The sequence below is a fragment of the Panthera onca genome, chromosome C1 (genome assembly GCF_046562875.1).
Source record: "Panthera onca isolate mPanOnc1 chromosome C1, mPanOnc1 haplotype 2, whole genome shotgun sequence".
NCBI lineage: Eukaryota > Metazoa > Chordata > Mammalia > Carnivora > Felidae > Panthera > Panthera onca.
This window is the reverse complement of record NC_138346.1, coordinates 41264671-41290421: the sequence shown is the minus strand read 5'-3', so window position 1 is coordinate 41290421 and position 25751 is coordinate 41264671. Positions and strand designations below refer to the sequence as shown.

General features: G+C 33.4%; 1 pseudogene; it reads left to right on the top strand.

Moving 5' to 3' along the window:
- Nucleotides 1-20106: 20106 nt before the first annotated feature.
- On the top strand, nucleotides 20107-20778 carry LOC132673359 (peptidyl-prolyl cis-trans isomerase A pseudogene; annotated as a pseudogene).
- Nucleotides 20779-25751: the final 4973 nt, after the last annotated feature.

Sequence of the window (25751 nt, the reverse complement as noted above, 5' to 3'; positions counted from 1 at the left end):
TGATGAACCTACACTGACACATCATGATAGCCTAAAGGCCATAGTTTATACTAGAGTTCACTCCAGGTGTTGTATATTCTATGGGTTTGACAAATGTATAACAACATATATCTACTCTGGTGATCTTCTAAATCAACAGGAAATTGTAATTTGTTTTGTTTTGTTTTGTTTTGTTTTGTTTTGTTTTCCTGATTTAAATTATTTTTCTCTGAGGACCACAGAAGACACAATGAATAATGCATTGATACAATATATAGCAATGTAGCAGTGAATGAGAACAAACTACATATTTGAGATTTAAAGTAAAGCAAAATAAGGAACAGACACAACTACATGACTCTCATGGACTTATGGATATATTTTAAATAATAAATTAAAATTTCCCTGACTTAATTGCCTTGAAGACTGCAGAAGACTCACTGAAAACCATGATGAATAATATTCTCAATAGGAGACCCAACCTCTATTTATGGCTATGTCATATTTCACCCCCAATGAAATCTGATTGTGTAATTTCTTAAAATATACTTTAAAATGGGATTTAGTTGTTAGAATTATTAGCTCTGCATATGACTTGTTGTTCATCTTTTTAACTAAGGGTAAAACTTGCAGAATCTAGAGAAATATATATTTAAGGGCACCTGGGTGGCTCAGTCAGTTGAGCGTCCAACTTCAGCTCAGGTCATGATCTCACAGTTGGTGGGTTCGAGCCCTGCGTCGGGCTCTGTGCTGACAGCTCAGAGCCTGGAGCTTGCTTCATTCCTCTCTCTCTGCCCCTCCCCTGCTAGTGCTCTCTCTCTCTCTCAAATATAATTAAACATTAAATTTTTTTAAATAAATAAAAAATAAAAGAATATTAGAAGCTGATGACTTGGGAGCATCATGATGAGATCATTTCTACTTTAGTTTATTCCTTCATAATATGCCAGACAATATTTCTGAGATCAATAAACTGATCCACCTATGTCCACAGTAATAATGTCAAAAATAACATTTTCGTTGTCATCCAGTATGTCTACTTCCAAGTGATAAAAATGAGTCAGTTTGAAGAAAATCATTTGCTTAAATCATGATTAGCATTTTTGAAAAATCAGAGAATTCTGGGGTTTTTTAAAATTACTTTTTAAGTCATTATTCCATGAGCTGGCATGTTACCTAATAAAGAAAAAAAAAGGGGGGGGTGATGAAGGAGTCTGCCTTGTATGTTTACATGAGATTTAGATAATCTTTCTAACAGCAAATACATGATGACACTAATGGGATTTGAGAGACATTGTAAATACAAGCAATAGTAATTTCTGTTTTATTTACTATATATTTTCTTCTAATAAAAAATTAAAAGGCTTTTTTTTTGTCTCCACATAAAAAGGTGCATGTTGGTTTACCAAAAGCAACGAGTATGCTTGTTAGAATCATATCGTGGGGTAATTCATGATTAATGAGGTACACAACAGAGACAAATTTTTGCATTATTGCTAAGGCAGCAAATTCGGCCTGACATTTCCACAGCACTTCTTCCAATTAAGAAGGCAGCTGTCATACTGATTGAACTGATAATCTGTTCATATATCACGAGAAAATGAGAAGGTTCAAGTTTAGAAATTAATGTTTCCTTGGATTTTTGTAACTGACAACAAGAGAAATATTCATCTTGATTGTCTTTCTGGCTTTGCAGAGTTAGTCTTGTTTCTGTAGGTCTAATTATTAATACTGGCATAGGACAAGGGTCTTTTAAAAAATGGTAAAATAAAAATAAGGATTATTTACTGTCTGTCTTCTGCCCTCTGTACAAACAAAAAAGAAGTTAAAAAAAGGATAGGCTTGTGATATAAAATAAATAAATCTGGATTCTATGGTCTATGTCTATTCTGAATATGTACATTCAAATGTTACAAGCAGGTTCATGGCATTTAAACACAATACTATGTCTTGGTAAATAATGTGATTCTGACATTTTTTTGATTCTGTTAATTCCCTCACTTCAAATTTTACCAATCTATCTGATTATATATAATACATATATATATTATATATATAGTATATATATACATATATATTATATATATGTATATATATACATATATATTATATATACATATGTATACATATGTATATGCATATATATGTATATATATTATATATACATATGTATACATATGTATATGTATATATTATATATTATATTATATATTATATACATTATATATATACATATGTATATATATTATATATACACATACATATGTATACATATGTATATATAACGTATATATAATGTATATAATATAATATATAGATAGATATAGAGAGAAGAGAGGCAGAGGGAGAGAGACCAACAGACAGACACAGAAAGATGGAGAGAGAGAATCTTAAGGAGTCTCCACACTCAGCACAAAGCCCAAAACTGGGCCAATCCCATGTTCCTGGGACCATGACCTATGCCAAAATGAAGAGTCAGATGCTCAACTGATTGAGCCACCCAGGCACTCCTAACTTGTTATTTCTAACTGAATTCAATGAATATCACAGTCTAAGTAAAGGAATATAAAAGCATTCTTACACTCATAAGTTAAACAACAGATAAAATTGACAAATTTAGGAACACTATAGGGATGTCCACTCTTGCCACTATTGGTGGCAACACAGTATTGGTAGTCTTAGCCTCTGAAATAGGACAACACAAAGAAATAAAAGACATCCAAATCGGCCAGGAAGAAGTCAAACTTTCAGTCTTCTCAGATGACATGATACTCTATATGGAAAACCCAAAAGATTCCAGCAAAAAACTGCTAAAACTGATCCATGAATTCAGCAAAGTCACAGGATATAAAATCAATGCACGGAAATTGAGTTCCTATACACCAATAATAAAGCAACAGAAAGAGAAATCAAGGAATTGATCCCATTTACAATTGTACCACAAACCATAAAATACCTAGGAATAAACATAAACAAAGAGGTAAAAAATCTATACACTGAAAACTATAGAAAGCTTATGAAAGAAAATGAAGAAGTCACCAAAAAATGGAAAATATTCTTTGATTGGAAGAACAAACATTGTTAAAATGTCAATACTACCCAAAGCAATCTATATATTCAATGCAATCCCTATCAAAATAACATCAGCATTCTTCACAGAGCTAGAACAAATAATCCTAAAATTTGTATGGAACCAGAAAAGACGCCGAACAGCCAAAGCAATCTTGAAAAAGAAAACCAAAGCAGGAGGCATCACTCTCACAGACTTCAAGATGTATTAAAAAGCTGTAATCATCAAGAAAGATGGTACTGGCACAAAAACAGACACTCAGATCAATGGAACAGAATAGAGAACCCATAAATGGACCCACAAACATATGGCCAACTAATCTTTGACAAAGCAGGAAAGAATATCCAATGGAATGAAGACAGCCTCTTCAGCAAGTCGTGCTGGGAGAACTGGACAACGACATGCAGAAGAATGAACCTGGACCACTTTATTACACCATACACAAAAATAAACTCGAAATGGATGAAAGACCTAAATGTAAGACAGGCAGCCATCAAAATCCTCGAGGAGAAAGCAGGCAAAAACCTCTTTGATCTAGGCCGCAGCAACTTCTTATTCAGCACGTCTCTGGAGGCAAGGGAAACAAAAGCAAAAATGAACTATTGGGACCTCATCAAAATAAAAAGCTCTGCAAAGCAAAGGAAACAATCAGCAAAACTAAAAGGTAACTGATGGAATGGGAGAAGATATTTGCAAATGTCATATCAGATAAAGGGTTAGTATCCAAAATCTATAAAAAAACTTACCAAACTCAGCACCCAAAAAACAAATAATCCAGTGAAGAAATGGGCAAAGACATGAACAGACACTTCTCCAAAGAAGACATCCAGATGGCCAATCGACACATGAAAAAATGCTCAACATCACTCATCATCAGGGAAATACAAATCAAAACCACAATGAGATACCACCTCACACCCCTCAGAATGGCTAACATTAACAACTCAGTCAATAACAGTTGCTGGCAAGGATGTGGAGAAAGAGGATCTCTTTTGCACTTCTTGGGGGAATGCAAGCTGGTGCAGCCACTCTGGAAAACAGTATGGAGGTTCCTCAAAAAACTAAAAATAGAACTACCCTATGACACAACACTTGAACTACTAGGTATTTACCGATGGGATAAAGGTGTGCTGTTTTGAAGGAGCACATGCACCCCAATGTTTATAGTAGTGCTATCGACAATAGCCAAAGTATGAAAAGAGCCCAAATGTCCATCAACAGATGAATGGATAAAGAAGGTGTGGCACATATATACAATGGAGCATTACTTGGCGATCAAAAATAATGAAATCTTGCCATTTGCAACTATGTGGATGGGACTAAAGGGTATTATGCTAAGCGAAATTAGAGAGAGACAAATACCATATGACTTCACTCATATGAGGACTTTAAGATACTAAACAGATGAACATAAGGAAAGGGAAGCAAAAATAATTTAAAACGTGGAGGGGGAGAAAACATAAGAGGCTCTTAAATATAGAGAATGAAAAAAGGATTGCCTAGGGGTTGTGGGAGTGGATATGGGCTAAATGGGTAAGAGGCATCAAGGAATATACTCCTGAAATCATTGTTGTACTATATACTAACTGACTTGGATCTAAATTAAACAATAAATAAATTTTAAAAAACAAGTAAGGGATTAGAGGATTAGAATAATAAATTTCTAAATGTTTTCTTAAAAAAACACCAATTTGAAAGATATCATTGAAAAATCTATAATTTTTAAAATAATTTATTTTAAAATTTCAAAAGCTCTTGGGGAGCCTGTGTGGCCCAGTTGGTTAGTGTCTGACTTCAGCTCAAGTCATGATGTTGCAGCTTGTGGGTTCAAACCCACGTCGGGCACGGTGATGACAGCTCAGAGCCTGGAAACTGCTTTCAGATTCTGTGTCTCCCTCTCGTTTTGCCCCTCTCCCACTCCCATTCTCTCTCTCTCTCTCTCTCTCTCTCTCTCTCTCTCAAAAATAAATAAACATTAAAAATTTTTAAATAAAATAATAAAATAAAATTTCAAAATCTCTCAAAAAAGAAATCTCAGTTCCTGATAGTTTCTAGATAATTCAACAAAATGTTTAAAGAAGAGTTAACACCAATTTTACACAATCTATTCCAGGAGATAGAAGAGGAGGAAACATGGTGTCTTCCTCTTATAAGGACTCTTATGATTACAAAATACTTAGTTATACATTTAAGAAAACATGTACAAAGTCTGTATGTTGGAAATTATAAAATGCCGATGAAATAATATCTAAATAAATACAAATATGTGCCATATTTATGTGTTGGAAAACTCCATATAAGGAAGGTGTCAATTATCACAAATTGATCTATAAACTTAAAGCTCTGACTATCAAAACCCCTAACAGTTTTATGTTACTGTACACTTAGACAAGTTTGCTCTAAAATGTATTATATGGGAAAAAATGGGCCCTAGAATAGCTAAAATAATTTTAGCAACAACAAAAAAGTGAAAAATACCACTGTACTGAATATTAAGTCTTCCTATATCGCTACAATCACGTAATAGGGTACTATTGGTAGAGGGATAGAAACACAGAAAAAGGACACAGAAATAGACACTTATTGATATGCTCAATTGATTTTTGGCAAAGGTACACAAAGGATTCAATGGAGATAGAACAGGTGTTTTGTTTTGGTTTGTTTCAATAAATGGCACTGGAACAAATGGACATTCATAGGCAAAAAAAACACAACAAACAGAAACATAACCACACAAACCTAATATATCTTATATAAAATTGATTCAAAATCAGTTATGGAGTTAAAAAAATGTGAAATGTAAAAATATAAAACTTAGTAAAACACAACAAAACTTTTCAAAAAAATTCTTTAAGACAGGCAGCTATACGAGGATTATTAAATTTAACACCAAAACCATAATCAATAAAAGAAAACGCTGACAATCTGGACCTCATGAAAACTGAAAATATTTGCTCTGTAAAGATCCCATGAGAAGAGGATGAACACATGATTCAGATTGGGAGCAAACTGTTTACAAACCATACATATGACAAAGGACTAGTATATATAATATACAAAGAACTCTCAAAATATAACCACAAGACAACAAAAAATATCTAATTAAAAAAGGGCAAAGAATATGAATAACCACTCTACTGAAGAGGTTGTAAAATGACAATAAACACATGAATAAATGTTCAAGATTGCTAGTCATTAGGGAAATGCAAATTAAAACCATCATAAGATATCACTACAAACCTATCAGGAGATCTAAAATTTAAAACAAGAAATAGTTACATAAAATGACGTAGACAACCAGATCACTCATACGTTGTTGGTGGAAAACACTTTAATAATTTTTTTATAAAATTAATCATGTAATTACCGGGTCTTGATCAAGGACCTGATTCCTTGAGAGGTATCCATGTTTCCTTTTTGAAACCACTCTTGTAGTTTATACTTAATTACCAGGTCTGATTACAGGTCTGTCTCTGTCATTTTACTATAGAGATATTTAGATAAGAACAATGATTTATTCAGATTTATATCTTGAGTGCTTAGCCCAGGACGTGGCACCTGATGTATATTAATTAATTTATTATATTCTTATGAAACAGTGCTTTATTTTATGTGATTTTTGACCATTTGACCATGGGATTTATGGGAGAAGTAGAAAAGTCATCAAATTCTCTTTAGGTGCAGCATTGCCACAAAGTCAAATCTAATTAATTCTCAGAATTCCCAATCTTCATGGCTTGATCTTTAGTGTAGCTTCTACCCAGATGCATAATATATCTAATGGGAAGTGTGCTTTAACTTAGTTTGCAGAGCAATATGGAGGAAGGAATATTGGATAGAGATCCAGAAACACAGTAACTCACAGTGTCACCTAACGTTTGAGCTACACAAATGCAGCTCACAAATTGGCTCACTAATTTACACAAATGTAAATTAGTATGTTATATTTTACAGTATTTATTGTTGAGAAATCACTTATAACAACTTTCTATTTATTTAAAAAGCATCTACCTTTATTCAGTAGCTCAAAACATTAGACAAAGCTATGTGTTAATTAACTCAAGATGTAATTTTCTAACATACTGGCTTATTGTTGCTGGACTTACATTAGTATTTATAAATGCTAATCAAAGCACCAACTTCTTCCTTATTTCTTAGTGTTTTCCTTACATTTAATTATTTGATGTTCTTTGAAGATAATTTTAAACAGAAATAACAATATTGAATTGTGTGAAAGAAAAAGAAAAATTGTGCAAACTTAAGTGCCTTTCCATTTTGTTGAAGACCTCTGGATCAAGTTTCATTAACTACTTTTTACATTTCTTAACCATTTAGAAGTTCAAAGTTTTCAAATTTGCTAATCCAACGAAAACAGCCATTCATTTTGGAACTTGACCCACATTACAAGTATTACAGCATAATGTGTCTTTTAGCTAAATGACTAGTAGGCTGCTTAACCAAAGGCATAATTGGTGAAATTAAACTGAAAAGAGTAGGCATCAGTACACTTCTTAGGGAATAGCTTTAATTATATTTGGCATTATTAGCTCAAGCGACTAAATAGACAAGTTTCTCTTAAGTATAAATATTTAAGGAAAACAAATACATGACAATTTAATAAAACTAACTACTTGCATTAATTTGGTTTTCATTACCCACAATATCTGTTAACACGCTGTACTGTATTTAAGAGTCTGATACACTATTCAAGATAACTTGTTATTTAGAGACAACTAAAATGTAAGTTCAAGAGGGATAAATGTCTCCTTTTTAGATAAACTCTGGCCATAAATGTTTATCAGTACATATGGACAGAATCCTTACATATTTACAATTACTGAGACCATTCTCCCTCATCCCAACTTCCATAAACCACAAAGCACTTTAAAAAAAAAAAAGATAGCTTAGACATTTCTAAAAATTTAAATAATTCAGTAAGTTTTTCTTCTAAAACCCTCAATATTTTCTGTTTTAGGAAAGGAGAGAGCAGTAGTTTGCTTTACTTTTATAGCAGACAAACACATACTTTTGCTTACACTTTGTATATATTTATGCATTTGGATATTAAAATCTTTGTAAGCAATTTAATTACTTCCAAATTGCTAATATATTCTACCCTAATAGGAGATATTTTGAAAAATACTATTAGAGATGATTACCAACATTTGGACTCCATATTTTTCCTATTTGCCAATGGAGGTTTGAGTCACACTATTTCCAATGAAAATAAATGAACTAAATTTCCCAACTGTCTTTACAGAATTTACAAAAAACAAAAACTGGAGCTAAAAATTGGGTACACATACTTTGAAAACAAATTGTCATTAAGACATTAAATTGTGCGGAATTCAAAGCACTATAGATTATGGGACAATAATAATTTATACTCTCCAAAATTATTATAAACTGAGAATATGTGTATATTTTATATGCATATTAGGTGAGAGAAATTTATGTGACTAAAGATAAGATTGAGAGAAATAAAAAAAGGGACAAATGTAATTAGAACCCTGAAAATCAAAGTATATTTAAAACACTGTTTATATTATACTACAATAATTTTAATATTTAAAAGTAAATGACTCAATAATTTCAGGGGAATAGAGTTTAAATTTCATTCTCAATGGTTTTATGTTTTTCATTGAATGAGAACAGCTCGTGACATGAATATGTAAGGTCAATATGACAGTTGACTAAATTCTATCTCACTTATAGTAAAAACTATGTATTACGTGCTTCTGTGCACAAATTTTAAAATGAAGATTAAAATGGTTAAGGCAGTAGCCAAAGTTCTTACACACTGTAAATGACAAAACTGCGACTTGAGATCCCGTCTATTTGATACAAAGTTTATTTCTTAATTTTTAAACTTTGTTCCAAAGTTAGTCCTTCATATAATGAGAGAATTAATACCTAATTCATCTAATATCTAAAACATCTTAGCAATCACCGAGTTGATTAGAGTCCCATAAAAGAAGAAGTGCTATTTGTAGTATTGATATAAAGGCCTCATTAATGATATTCTGCTCTAATATATACAGATGGATAAAATCAAATGCAAACAATTCATTTATTCATTCAATAATTCTGATATGTCACTATTCTTAATTTAAATCTATTGTCTATGTAATATTTCAAGTGTCTCACAAGATAAAAGCTACGAGATTATTTAAATTTTATTTGTTTTAATTGCATTTGTTCTTTCTACCACTGTTTTTTTTTTCCTCAGTATATGTTCTATTACTTTAATAGAGGTGAAAATAATATTAGTATTTGCTAGGGGAGCCTGGGTGGCTCAGTCGGTTAAGCGGCCGACTTCGGCTCAGGTCATGATCTCACAGTCCGTGAGCTGGAGCCCCGTGTTGGGCTCTGTGCTGACAGCTCAGAGCCTGAAGCCTATTTCAGATTCTGTGTCTCCCTCTCTCTGACCCTCCCCCCGTTCATGCTCTGTCTCTGTCTCAAAAATAAATAAACGTTAAAAAAAATAAAGTATTTGCAAGTCTTCAAGACCTTCCATATATCACCATAAAAATTAAGTGTATGAGAAATTGCTTTTGCCACATTGAATTTTAGGTTAAATTTTAATCTACTAGTTAATTTCAAGCATGGCTAAGTAAGTTCTTAATTGATGCTACCCTTACACAGGTAATGGCTCCAAATTCTGGAGTTATTTTTTTAAGGGAAAAACAAATACACAAAAACACTTTAAAGTCATGGGAGAATGAACCAAAAAGACAAAGAAAGATTCTGGAGGGTTTTTTTTTGGGGGGGGGGAGAATAATTAATCAGCACAGGATGACTTACTTCTTCATATTCCTTTTTGACTAAAGGAAGGCCATGTTAGTAAAGCATAACTAAATTAAAATTCCAAGACAAAACTTAAACTCCCCACTCTGAAGAAGTACTGCACAGAGTTGGGTTACCATTTCTCATGGATAGGGAGGTGGATACTAAGAAGAGAAGGCTCATATTTTGAGCGTAAATTCTTCCCGAAACTTTGATTACCATCAACTCATGCATACATGGGACAACCCAGTGAAAGATACAAAAAACTTGACTGAGATATTAGCTATCAAATAAGGGGGCATAGAATTTGCAGTCTGTGAGCCAAACCAAGGTAATTGTCTATTTAAAAAAATTAATCAACACTCCAAAAATAATACTGCATAACAAATGGAGTCTCCCCAGTAAAACTCTCAAGATATCCCAAACAAAATCCGGAAGTACTCATACAAATTATTTTTAATATGCCAATTCTCAAAGAAATACAATGAGTCTTAAGATGACACATGCTTGAATTAAAAACATTTTTAAAGCATCCATGAAAGCTATGCTCACAAACATAAATAGAAATATGCTCACAAAAGCTCAATACAAAACACATGCAGCATATTTCTATGAAAACATAAAAATACCAATGTTAACAGAGAGACACCCCATGTTTGTGGACTGAAATATTGAATATTGTTGAGATGTCAGTTCTTCACCAAATGACTTATAGCTCAATGTATTCCTAAAATTATTATCATATGAAGTTGACAATATTTTAATATCTAGAATAATCTTGAAAAAGAAGAAAAATATTGTGGAGTTTACATTATCTTATTTTAAGGATTACAATAAAGCTACAGTAACCAAGATGGTATGACAGTGACCTAAGATTGACAAATACCAATGGACAGTATAAAGAAAGAAACAAACCCACATTAATGAGGCTATTGGTCTTTGGATATGATGTCAACACCATCTAATACAGAAAGGAAAGTATTTCCAAAAGTTTTCTGGAATAACTAAATAACCATTAGAAAAAATAACTTTGACTTTATCTCATACTGTACTCAAAAAATTAACTTGGGGTGGATCATAAACCCAAACTCACAAGATACAGTCATAAAAAAATTCCAGAAAAAGGGTAGACAATATTGCATTAAACACATAGTATTAAGGAATTAAGGTTTATAAAGTTAAAATTACTCAAACATTTTCTAGAACTACTAAAATATGAACTGTGTTTTGGTACTGATTTATTTTTTATTTTTTTTTAAACATTTATTTATTTTGAGAGAGATAGCAAAGGAGGGGCAGAGGGAGAATCCCAAGCAGGTTCCACACTGTCAACCCAGAGCCCAACACCAGGTTCCATCTCATGAAGCATGACATCATGACCTGAGCCAAAATCAAGAGTCAGACACTTAACTGACTAAAGCCACCCAGGTGACCCTTGGTGCTGATTTATAAATGGTTTTTATTTAATATCAGTGACAAAATAAGTACAAAAAGCAGGAATAAGTGTATTGACATTTTTATAACAATATGACATTCTGAGGATTTCATCCAAAATTCTCCTAGAAGTCTTTTCTGGATGTTGCAGGAAATTATTCCAGGATCTCCCAAAATCATACTAAAAAAATGTGGTCTGTGGCACCTGGGCGTCTCAGTCTATTAAGCATCATACTTTGGCTCAGGTCATGATCTCACCATTTGAGAGTTTGAGTCCTGCATCAGTCTCTGTGCTTGGATCCTTGGCCCCTGCCTTGGATCCTCTGTCCCCCTCTCTCTGCCTCTCCCTCGTGCACAGACTCTCTTCTCTTCTCTCTGTCTCTCTCTCTCTCTGTGTGTCTCTCTCTCTCTCTGTCTCTCCCTCCCTCTCCAAAATGAACAAATATTGAAAAAAAATATGGTCTGTGTATGGGTGCTGATCTATGAACTTATATATATTTTTTTAACTTCTCCATGACAATATGATCCTAGATATTGAGATTAAATTTTACAAAATTTTGCCAGCAATTTGGCATTGCCAGGATATGTACTGGTGTATAGACCAGGTCAGGTGTGGAATTTGCATGGTAAATGAAATGTGGAGTGACCAGCATACTAATTAGAAGCAGTAATTTTACATTACAACATTCATTACTTTTAGGGTAGTCTGTTACTTTTATCCCAAAAGCATGTGAAAAGTGGAAAAAAAGTATATTTAATGTAATTGGTCATTTAAGAATCATTATAAATTTAGAAGCTTTATTTGTGGTTAAAAATTAAGAGATATTTGTTCTTAGAATCCATGACCCTGGAATATCTTTCCATCTGTTTGTATTCTCTTCAATGTCTTTCATCAATGTTTCATAATTTTCAGAGTACAAGTCTTTCACCTCCTTGGTTAAGTTTATTCCTAGCAAATTTTTGTGGGTTTTTTGGTGCAATTGTAAATGGAATTGTTTTCTTAATTTCTCTTTCTGACACTTCATTATTAGCATACAGAAATGCAACAGATTTCTGTAGATTGATTTTGTATCCGGCAACCTTCCTGAATTCACTCATCAGTTCTAGTAGTTTTTTGGTAGACTCTATAGGGTTTTCTATATATAGTATCATGTCATCTGCAAATAGTGAAACTTTCTTAGCAATTTGGATACCTTTTATTTCTTTTTTCTACTCTGACTTCTGTGGCTAGGATTTCTAGTACTATGTTGAATTAAAGCGATGAGAGTAAACACCCTTGTCTTGTTCCTGATTTTAGGGGGAAAGCTTTGTTTTTCACCACTGAGTATGATGTTAGCTGTGAGTTTTTCATACATAAAAGAACAAATATTGTTAAAATGTCCATACTACCCAAAGCAATCCACAGACTTAATGCAATCCCTATTAAATTACCAACAGAATTTTTCTCAGAACTAGAATACACAATTCTAAAATTTGTGTGCAACAAAAGAGCCTGAAGAGCCAAAGCAATCTTGAAAATGAAAATCAGAGCTGGAGGTATCACAATTCCAGATTTCAAGGTATACTACAAAACTGCAGTAATCAAAACAGTATGGTGCTGGCACAAAATAGACATACAGATCAACAAAACAGAACAGAAAGTCCAGAAATGAATCTATGATTATATCGTCAATTAATTTTTGACAAGGGAGGCAAGAATATGCAATGGGAAAAAGTCTCTTCACCAAATGGTGTTGGGAAAACCAGATAGCTACACACAAAAAGAATGAAACTAGACCACCTTCTTACACCATCATAAAAACCAGTTCAAAATTGATTAAAGATCTAAATGTGAGACCTGAATGCATAATAATCCCAGAAGAGAGCACAGCCAGTAACTTCTCTGACATTAGCCATAACATTTTTGTAGGTATGTCTCCTGAGGCAAGGGAAATAAAAGCAAAAATTATCTATTGGGACTACATCAAAATAAAAAGCATCTGCACAGCAAAGGAAACAATCAACAAAATCAAAGAGCAACCTACTGAATGGGAGAAGATATTCGCAAATGACATATCTGATAAGAAGTTAGAATCCAAAATATATAAAGAACTTATAAAACTCAACAGCAAAAAAAAAAAAAATAATTCAGTTAAAAATGGGCAGAAGACATGAACAGGCATTTCTCCAAAGAAGACATACAAATGGCCAACAGACATATGAGAAATGCTCAGCATCCCTCATCCTAAGGGAAATACAAATTAAAACCACAAAGAGATATCACCTCACACCTGTCAGAATGGCTAAAATCAAAAACACAGTGTTGGCAAGGATGTGAGAAAAAGGAAACCTCCTGCACTGATGGTGGGAATGCAAACTGTTGCAGCCACTGTGGAAAAGAGTATGGAGCTTCCTCAAAAATTAAAAATAGAACTACCTTATGATCCAGTAATCATCCTACTGGGTATTCATCCAAAGAATACAAAAACATTAATTCTCGCAATGCTAGCGAGATAAGTCAGTCACAGAAAGAAAAATACCATATGATTTTTCCACATAGCATATGTGGAATATAAGAAACAAAACAAATGAACAGAGGGAAAGAGAGAAAGCAAAAACCAGACTTTTTAACTACAGAGAACAAATGTATTACCAGAGAGGAGAGGAGATGGGTGAAAAAGGTAAAAGAGATTAAGAGTACATTTGTCTTGATGAGCACTGAGTAATATATGGAACTGCTGAATCACTATATTGTATACTTGAAACTAATATAACATTGCAAGTTAACTGCATTGCAATTAGAAAGAAAGAAAGAAAGAAAGAAAGAAAGAAAGAAAGAAAGAAAGAAAAGAAAGAAAAAGAAAGAAAAGAAAAAGAAAGAAAGAAAGAAAGAGAAAAAGAAAGAGAAAGGGAGTTAGTTTAATTAAAATTTTAAAATATTTCAAAAATTTTCAGAGAAATACACGTAAGAAAAATATTTGTTATTTAATTTAAATTCTACATTTAATACAGCAAACTACAATCCACTGGTAGTAAGAAAAAAAAAAAAAAAGACATGCATTCTGAGTGTGATGCAGTAGTAATTCAAAGGGTGATGATGATAATGATTTTGAAAGTTTACAGATCAAAGTGCACTGACTTTATCCAGTATGTGATCTTTCATAAAATGATGGGTTTTGTAACCATAAGTGAACTGCTAAAAGAATACTATATATTTTCTTGCAGACTAGCTAATAAAGTAACAAAACCATCAAACTTTAGTAGCATTTAGAGACAGATCATAAAGAATTAAGTTCAAAACAAAGCAATAAAAAATACGTGAAGTAGTTTTGAATTTAAATGCTACCATGGCATACATGCAAAGTACTTTACTGGCTCGTGAAAATATTATTGGAAGGCTGTACTGAAGATGTTTGCTTAAAATATTTGGTAATACTGTGACAAAATATGAAACTCAACTACCTTTCCAAGGACACCAATGCTCAAAATATACAAGAACTGACTAACAATATGAGAGTCCAATCCATGGAAGAAATATAGCTAATAAAGTATGCCTCATTGTAGCTTGCGGATGTTGCCAATGTGGTCTTGCAATCCAATTTTCACCTTTAAAGTCTTGGAACACAACCAACTCATTATTTTAGTCTGTAGAAACTCTGTTCTGCTAATGTTCTAACTTTTATCTGCCACTGAAAAGTCACATGCCTCCTCTTTGAATGGGTGTGACCAGTGTGATCATTGATAATTTTACTTGTTGGGAAACTTCTACGTAAGGAAGAACAGTTTCTGCAGAACATTGTCATGTTCCATAATTGAAGTTTATCAGTGAAGTAAAGGTTTTCTTCATCTTCCACACCTGTAAAACATTATTGCTAAACTCCTTGAAACATCGAATTTTAATTTTATTGAATAGAAGATCAATATACAGAAGTTTATGGTTCCAACATTTATTTATTTCTCTCATTTAAAGTCGTTTAACTGTAACTTTATAGGAGAATTTTCTGTATTGTGCTACCAGTAAATGATTAAAGATGCATTACAAAGATCAGAGCTTCTTGTTTTATTTTGGAAAAAAAAAGATAATAAACCAGAGAATGCTGAAATTGCTTATAAATCTCTACTCTGAGCATTATTATTAGAACAATATATACAAAGAATGTAGATACGCATTATTCTTTTTTTTAACGTTTATTCATTTTTGAGAGACAGAGGTTGAGCAGGGAAGGGGTAGAGAGAGGGAGACACAGAATCTAAAATAGGCTCCAGGCTCTGAGCTGTCAGCACAGAGCCCAACCCGGGGCTCGAACTCACAAACTGCGAGATCCTGTCCTGAACCGAAGTTGGACACTCAACCAACTAAGCCACCCAGGCGCCCCTAGATGCACATTATTCTTTATAATCACTGTTATCAATCCAGTGTAAGTTGGCTAACTAACAAGGAAGCAACAAGCTCATTTGTCACAATTAATACTTTACATTCAGATATCCTCAATACTTGTATAAAGTATGCATGTAGATGCTTAAGTGGAGCATTGCTACTTCTCTCATAACATTTTATTTAGGTATAATTGCAAAAGGACAACATTTATGAACATGAAGACAGTACCTTTTCTTAAGCGTTCATGTGTATACTATGAACAAGATATAGAGTTTTGTACTTATTTTGTTTTTCCTATATTGTTCTTCTAATGATATTTCTATCATGTATAACTCTTATATGTATATACTTTAATGTCTGTTATGTCTAATAATTAAAAGTGAATTTTATTTTTTTACTTCATTTTACTTAATTTTATTAAATTTTACAAAAGTATCAGATCACAATGGATTTGAAATATGAAACAAATATTCCTAAAACAAAAATTTTTTGACAAATTTATACTAAAATACCATGAATTATATTAATCTTCTATTACAATCTCATGACTTAATTTTTGCAAAATAATGATTGATTAATGCTGTTTTTAAAATTGGGTATATGGAACATTAGCAATAATTTTATAGCTTTATTAAGTATATACTAATAACAATCAATATATTATTTAATTTTTCTTCAGAAACATAGAACTATTTCTTTGAAGCTGCACATTGGGGTGTGAGAGACATGGAGACTTTAATACTAAGTTGTTGGCATATTTGCTTCCCTGTAACACAGATGCAAGGTTTTGTGTGGCTGTCCATAGCGTTTCACAAATTTACCCTAGACATTTTAGACCAAAGGGTGATTTCCTAGACTCGAGAATATGAATAGTAGAAGCCTTTAAGATGATTTTTTTCTATTGTAAAGAACAGAGGGCAACGAATGGTATGGGCATACACCTCCAGGTATGACATAGCTACAAAAGCAGCACAGCTATCTGAATAAAATAAGACCAGGTGTGTGGACTGCTTAGGAATGAGGTTATGTTTAATTCACTTTCCATTTTGAATATAGGTGATTGGAGGGTCAAAATGGAGTTTGTCCAAACAGTAATTCCGACTATTGCTGTCTCTACAGAGGAGCATTTGTTTGTTGTTGTTGTTGTTGTTGTTGTTTTATTTTTTTATTTTTATTTTTTTTATAGAGAGAGAGAGAAAGAGAAAAAGAGAGAAAGTACACACACAGCAGGGGAAAAGCAGAGAAGAGAAACGGAATCCCAAGCAGGCCCTGCACCGTAGGCACAGAAGCCCAATGCATGACCTGAGCCAAGTGAGTCCAAGAGGCAGAGGTGTAAGGACTGCACCACCCAGGCACCCCTACAGAGGAGCATTTGGAACTGCAGACGCAGGAGGGCACCAGTAGCCTTAAGGGAGAGCAGAGCTCCTAGTCCTGCATGCTGATCCTCAGTGCGTAACAAGCCCAATTATTTTATAACTATCATTTACTCCTTTTCTCTAAATCTCCAAGAGACTAAGCAACTATTTTTGTTTAGATTAAAATTTATTAAATACATACCTTTTATATAAAATAAGGCATCTGTGAAAAAAATTTCTAAGACTAGTTGTCATACGTTGATCAATAATACCTACAAATTCAGGCATAAGGGGCGTGTGGGTGGCTGGGTCAATTGAGCATCCAACTTGATTTTGGCTCAGGTCACAATTGCAGGGTGGTGGGATGGGGCCCCTCATTGGGCTCTGCACTGAGCTTGGGACCTGCCTGAGATTGTCTCTCTGTCTCCCTCTACCCCCCTCCCCTACTCACACATGCTCTCTCTCTCAAAAATGAAATGAAATGAAATGAAATGAAATGAAATGAAATGAAATGAAATGAAATGAAATGAAAATTCAGGTATAAGAACTGTACATGCATTATTTCCTTTAATCTTCCTATTAGGCTTATAAAAACTGTGCAACGGGCGCCTGGGTGGCTCAGTCGGTTAAGCGTCCGACTTCGGCTCAGGTCACGATCTCGCGGTGCGTAAGTTCAAGCCCCGCGTCGGGCTCTGTGCTGACTGCTCAGAACCTGGAGCCTGTTTCAGATTCTGTGTCTCCCTCTCTCTCTGACCCTCCCCTGTTCATGCTCTGTCTCTCTCTGTCTCAAAAATAAATAAACGTTAAAAAAAATTAAAAAAAACTGTGCAAGCTCTCCTCCTCCTCTCTGACATGTATACATATGTTACACTATTATAATATATATTTAGAAAATATAATAGGAATGCATTTATAAAATATATAATCATATACGAGTATGTCGAGTATGTCTATATTTAAGATGTATCTATGCCTACATTTTATCTCAGACTACTATATCAATGTTTATATATCTGTAGTATGCTTACATGTTTATGAGATATTAAGTTCTACAATAATCATATTCAAGATTATTTAATTATACCACAAATGATTCTACTACCATTCTCTTTTACCTTCTGGGAAGAAATATTTAAACATATCCAATAAATAACTGGCTGGTAAGTAAATATTTTCAATGTCAAGTGTCTCAACTGTAGCCAGTTTATATATCTATATAGATATAGATGATATAAAGATATAGACATATTAAAACACGCTATGAATGATACACAGCTGAAGTGCAAATCTTTCATATATTCATTGTAAAAATAAAGATTCCCAATAACCATCCTCTGCCCAGCGTGTGTCTACCACACTGTGGAGGTCTATCTTTATTATGTTTTTGACACAAGTAAATTATAGGAACTATAACAATCCTTAAAGCTCTTGCCTAAAAGACTTCAGGTTTTATTTAACAAACTCCCACCAAATTCAGCTTTGCAGCAGATGAAGCACAGTCCAGTAACTTAGTAAAAGCTATAAAGACACATTTATCTCTGATTCAGCATCCCAAAGCCAATCCTGGGATATCCCATAAATTTATGGAGCTTCAGTCTGCATTATGATAATACATTGAGCTGTCACAATTTCATATGTCCTTTTGTCATTTTAACTGTTTGGCTGTGGCTTATCTGCTGTTGTACACTCAGATGAGTGGTTATAGTTTTGGGATCGATGAAAAAAGTAGAATTTCAGAAAAGCGAAAAAAAGAATAGAGTTTTTAAAATGAATTGTGGCTAAATTCAGTACTTGGAAAAATAATAAATGTTAAAATACTGGGATAAAAATTGAGCTTACTAGTTTCATTAGCCAATTATATTTGGCTGCAAATCAAATTCCCATGATTATAATATAATCCTGCTGTTGACATTCATTATAAAACTCTGTAAGTCTCTCACCAGACTAAAATCCTTTATCAGAGTCAAATGTCATAATAAGATAAACGTATTTTCTTGTGAAATGATAGTATAAAATACCGCTGTATGCTATGAATTGAAATTTTGTGTCCCCTCCCACCAAATTCATATGCGGAAGTCCTAACCTCCAGGGTGGTTGTGTTTGGACTATAGTAATTAAGACAAAATGAGCTTTAGAGGTGGGTCCCTGATCCCATAGGATTAGTGTCCTTATAAGAAAACACACCAGAAAGCTTTTTCTCCCTGCATGTGCACAAAGAAGAGATCATGGGAAAATACAGCAAGTTGGCAGTCACCTACAAGACCCAAGAAGATGCCTAAGAAACTAGGTACCTTGCTGTTACCTTGATCTTGAACTTCTCAGCTTCCAATACTGTGAGAAATAAGTATCTGTTGTTTCAGTCACCCAGTCTATGCTATTTTGTTATAGCAGCTCAAGCTATCTAATATACCATATCTGCCAGAAGTAGTAGTTTACCTGCTCTTCTAATATTTCTAGCGTTTAGTATTTAGTGTGCTCTTTTAAGTATTTAGGTTAAAATTCAGCAATAAATTTTATACAAGCTATGATGCTGGAGTCCAGAAATAGCTGTATTAAGCAGATGAAGAATTTTACTTAAAATTTTTTATATTTTTATTTTCTTTTTGAGAGAGAGAGAGAGACAAAGTGCGTGTAGGGGGAGGGGCAGAGAGAGAAGGAGACACAGAATCTGAAGCAGGCTCCAGGCTATGAACTGTCAGCAGAGAGCCTGATGTGGGGCTCGAACTCATGGGATGGTGAGATCATGACCTGAGCTGAAGTCAGGCATCCAGCTGACTGAGCCACCCAGGTGCCCTGAAGAATTTTACCTTAACAAATATTATATTCTTTGACAACCTAAACTGACATATATCCAGAATCATACACATAAAGGAGCTAGAAAATGAAGCACAAACAAAAACCAAAACCAATAAAAGGAAGGAAATAATAAATATTAGAGCAAAACTAAACAAAGAAATAACAACACCAACAAAAACCACAACAGAACAGATCAATAAAACCAGGGGTCTCTGGCTGGCTCAGTAAGTAGAGCATGTGACTCTTGACCTTGAGGTTGTAAATCCAAGCCCCACCTTGGGTGTAGAGATTACTTAATAATAAAATCTTCAGGCCTTGCAGATGCTGCTGCCCAGGAACCACCCACACTGTCCAGCCATGGTCAACCCAACTGTGTTCTATGACATCACCATGGGTGGCAAGCCCTCGAGTCATGTCTCCTTCAAGCTGTTGCACACAAAGTTCCAAAACAGCAGAGAACTTTTGTGCTCTGAGCACTGGGGAGAAAGGATTTGGTTACAAAGGTTCCTGCTTTCACAGGATTATCCCAGGATTTATGTGCCAGGGTGGTGACTTCACATGCCATCATAACATTGGCAGCAAGTCCATCAATGGAGAGAAATTTGATGATGACAATTTCATCCTGAAGCACACAGATCCTGGCATCCTGTCCATGGTGAACACTGGACCCAACACGAATGGTTCCCAGTTTTTCATCTGCACTGCCAAGACCAAGTGGTTGGATGGTAAGCACGTGGTGTTTCGCAAGGTGAAGGAGGGCATGAACATCGTGGAAGCCAGGGAGTGCTTTGGGTCCAGGAATGGCAAGACCAGTGGGAAGATCACCATTGCTGACTATGGACAAGTCTAAAATTTTGACTTGTGTCTTATCTTAACCACTGGACCACTCCTTCTGTAGCTTGGGAGAGCACCCCACCACCCCCATATGCTCAAGATTTCCTATAGTCTTTGTGCTCCTCCTGCAGTTCCATGGTCCCATGATTTCCTTACTCTCCTCCAAGTTTAGCTGGATTGCAGAGTGAAGCTTATAATTATGAAATAAAAGTGAAATGATAACAACAAAATAATAATAATAATAAACAATAATAATAAACAAGATCTTTAAAAAAGAAAAGAGAAATAAGAACTGATACCTCAAAAATACAAAAGATAATAAGAGAATATTATGCAAAATTATGTGCCAACAAACTGGACAACATAGAATAAGTGGATAAATTCCTAGAAACATATAAACTCCCAAAACTGAATCCAGAAGAAATAGAAAATTTGAACAGACCACTTACCAGCAATGAAATTAAATCAGTAATCAAAAAACTCCCAACAAATAAAAGTCCAGGGCCTGATGGCTTCACTAGTGAAGTCTACCAAATATTTAAACAAGAATAAATACCTATTATTCTCAAACTATTTAAAAAAATAGAAGAAGGAAATCTTCCACAATCATTCTATGAGGCCAGCATTACTCTAATACCAGAAAAAGACACTACAAAAAAGAGAGAGAGGAGAGAGAGAACTACAGGCAAATATCTCTGAAGAACATAGATTCAAAATCCTCAACAAAATATTAGCAAATGAAATCTAACAATTGGTTATAAAACTCATTCACCATGATTAAGGGGAATTTATTCCTGAAATGCAAGCTTGGCTCAATATTCGTAAGTCAATCAAGGTGATACATCACATCAAGAGAAAGGGTAAAAACCATGTGATCATTTCAATTGAAGCAGAAAAAAGCACTTAACAAAGTACAACATCCATTTATGATAAAAACTCTCAACAAAGTAGGTATAGAGGGAATATATCTCAACATAATAAAGGACATATATAAAAACTCACAGCTAAAATTATACTTAATGGTGAAAAACCTAGAGTTTTTTTCCCTTAGGATCAGGAATAAGACAAGGATGTCCACTTTCACCACTTTTACTCAACATAGTAGTAGAAGTCCTGGACACAGCAATCAGATAAGAAAAAAGAATACAAGGCACCCAAATTGGTAAGGTGAAATAAAATTTTCACTATTTGCAGGCGACATGATACTATGTATAGAAAACACTCAAAACTCCACCAAAACACTACAAGAACTGATAAATGAATTCAGGAAGGTTGCAGGATACAAAACCAATAAACAGAAATCTATTGCATTTCTGTACAGCAATAAGGAAGTAGCAGAAAGAAATTTTTTTTAAAAATCTCATTTATAATTGCACTAAATAAATGAATGAATGAATGAATGAATGAATAAAATACATAGGAATAAATTTACCCAAAGAAGTGAAGACTTATACTCTGAAAACTATAAAACACTGATGAAAAAAATTGAATACAGACATAAATAGATGGAAAGACATTCCATGTTCATGGATTGGGAGAACCAATATCATTAAAATGTCCGTGGTACCAAAGGTAATCTACACATTTAATGCCATGTATGGAAACACAAATTCCTGAACAGCCAGGGCAATCTTGAAGAACAAAGGTAGAGAATCACAATTCCAGATTTCAACATCTACTACTACAAAGCTTTAGTAATCAAAACGGTACGATACTGGTCCAAAATAGACACACAGATCAAGAGAACAGAATAGACAGCCCAGAAAACAAGTCGTGTTGAGTGGTAGAGATGATAGGGATTTTTTTTTCTCAATACTGGTATTTGTGGTGAGAATGGACATTCTTACCTTGCTCTTGACATTAACAAGAATTCTTTAAGGTTTTGTTCTGTTTTACAGTCCTAGGTATTGATTTGAGGTTTACATGGTTTACATCAAGTTACAAAAGCCATTATGCATTTTTATCAAAAATGTGTTTTAAATTGACTTGACAGCCTTTTTATCATCTATAATTGTGATTTTTTTTACTTAAAGAGTGATTTAACTGTAATTTTATTTCTTCTTATTCTTTGCCTCCCCCCACCCAGTTTAAATAATCTTAAATCTTGGTATCAGTGGTATATTCTCTACATAAAAGGGGTTAGACATTTTTTTCTTATAACTTGGTATTAAGTAGCAATGAAATTATATGGTATTTGAAGGTTTGATAGATGACTCCTATAAAATGTTTTTGTTGTGGTAATTTTTGAAGCACACTTTCTTAAATTTTTTTACATCTTCTATGTGACTGGTAGGTTTTAACTGTCTATTTCTACGGGGGTCAGTTTGGATAAATTGCATTTTGCTAGACAATTTCCAGTTAACCTATGTTCTAAGTCTTATTTTTCTAAGGTTATGTGAAGAATCTCTATTTTATTCAAAATACCTTCTGTTTTGATAGCTTTTTCCTCCTTTCATTGTTTATTTTGTAAATTTCTGTTTTCCTTTTTCCCCAACTTAGGAAAGCTAATGGTTTTTCTATGTTGCACATTCATTAGATCTACATCTATTTTGCTTTTTAATTTACTAAGCTCTGTTTTAACCTGTATTGTTTCCTGTCTTAGAAGTTCCTCAAAATGATCTTCTGATTCTTTTTCTAAGCTTTTGTATTGCATATTTCCTGTAAGTACTTCTCTTTGCACTTTTATTTTCATTTTTAATTATTTAAAGCTACATGTCCCCTTAGATTTTGGATGTAATTATCCTATTTATCCTAAGATTGTGCATTTTCATTATAGTAGTTTTAACAAATGCCACAATTGTATTTAAATTCTCCCTTTGACACAAGGTTGCTTAATATTTTGTTTTGTTGTCAGTGTTTTTTGTTTTTTTGTTTTTGTTTTTTAATTTGGTAGTTTTCTCTGTTATGTTTCACAGATGTCTGTTCTGTTCTGGGTTGACTTCACCACTTATATAATGTATCTTTTTTATCAGTATATACCTTCTTTCATGTCATGTAGACATTATTCAATTTGAGTTATTTTTAAAAATATTAGAAGGCTAAGTTTGTTGCATTTTTCAGTTTTTTTTTTTCCTTTGGATATTCCAATTATGCTTTCCTTATGTTGGAAATTTTTGCCTGGCTGTATATAATTATTTTATTTCTAAAATTAAAAAAAATGTATATATTGGCTTTTTTGTTCTTATCTTCTATATCATTTGATATGTCCATTACTTCATCTACTACCCCTTGTAATTTTTATAATTAGTCTTCATTGCACATAAAAACTGTGATCCAAGCCCAAAAGTAATTTAAAAGGAAGGAAAATGTATATGAATTCAATAGACTTAAGTTTAAAGTTTTACTTTCAAACTCCAAGTTGTTGGTAAATCATGATACATAAAAGTGGTCCAAAGTAGCTATGGAAAGCAGTTTCCCCTTGATTTCTTGCATGTAAGTGAGTCAACTGACAGAAGGAATACTTTTCAATAAGCATGTAAGAAACTGTCATAGCAAATTGAAGTTGAAAACCAGGTTCATAAATATAGGAAAAGGAAGTGATTGTAAATGAAGTGGTAATAAAATTATTATCTGCTGCCAGATAATATAGAAAAGGATAGGATAATGTATACACTGGTAGGAGTACTACAGATACTAAAGGGAGGGAATAAAAAGGTTTCTACCCAAAATAGTATCTATTGGGTTTCTGGATAATTCTTCCTCCCATTGTCATAGATCCTTGCCTTTTCTGAAAAGAAAATCCAGTGAGGCATAAGGAATGATTCTAGAAACTTTAGCATTTTTTATATTATAATATAATTTTACTACATATTATTTTTGAGAAAAAAATTAAATATGGAGGAAAATAGCCATATTAATGATGAGAAGTTGTTTAAGACTGGTATCCCAGATTAATCTTTACCTTTCTTATCTCAAAACTTTCCAAGTCCTTCCATAGTAAAATATACATAATCCATTTTTATTATAATTAAAAAAAATCAACTGAATTTTTGCAGTATCTTTTCCTGGAGAATTACTTTGAAGAAAAATGAATAATAGCACTCATTTAAATAGTTGTACAGTTTGAGCATTTGTTAATTCCCACCTAGTGATTATTACTTCTATTAGACAACTATGATCTAATCCTGGTAAATCACTCAATTTGCGCCCATGAAAGGAAAGGCTGACAAATACCAACATTGAAATCATCAATTTTAATTCACCTCTTTCTGAGACAGCTATCTTTTGCCTAGAGGAGATTGGAAAACACTATGAAGGGACCAGCATTTCATCACCCAGAGAGAGATGACAGCTAAAGTCATCCAAGTACACATAAATGAACATAGAGATGGCTTAACAGCTTAACCTGAGTTAATTGTGTGTCCCCTAATCTTATTCAAAGAACAAAGTATCCAAAAGTAGACCTGTGGAGGAACATTAAGAGGAGGCATACACATAGAGGGTCATTTGGAAAATATTCTCAGCAGTTCATGTATGAATATTTTTCTCCATACAACTGGGACTAAGGCTTCATTCACTTGAAGGTCCAAACAGTGAATGTTAACGAGTAGGCTTTATAATCAATAAGAATCTAGCTTTAATACTGTTCTCCAACATAAATCTTCTATGTACTTCCAAATTACTTTTTCTTAAGCCATAAAAATGAATAAATACAATATCTTGATAGAAATGTGTAAGGATTAAATTATGTGAGCACATAATTATGACTGACACATAGCAGGTCTTCACTCAAGGTGAGCTTCTCTCTTGCCCTACATTTTCAAATCACCTGTTGTTCACATCTGTATATGATCTGTTCGTGTCTATGAATAGCTATGTGCAATACACAAAAGCAACCTCAGAAGTAAGTATAAAAATCAATCTAACAATGAGCAATGAAGTACATACATTTAATGCCATGCTGTAAATGGTAGGGTAAGAAAATAAAACTTTTCTGATGTATATATGTTTGTATCCTATTAAATTTTGTATTTTTGAATGTATTCTGTATGTATTTTAAGGTCTTATAATGCCTTTAATTTAGTAGATAATCACATGTAATTAATGAAAAAATGGATGTATACTGTGAGTGCTTGCTAATATTTTATTTTACTTGTATGTGAACAAATGTTTGGAGATCACTAGTTTAGTTGGGATAAGC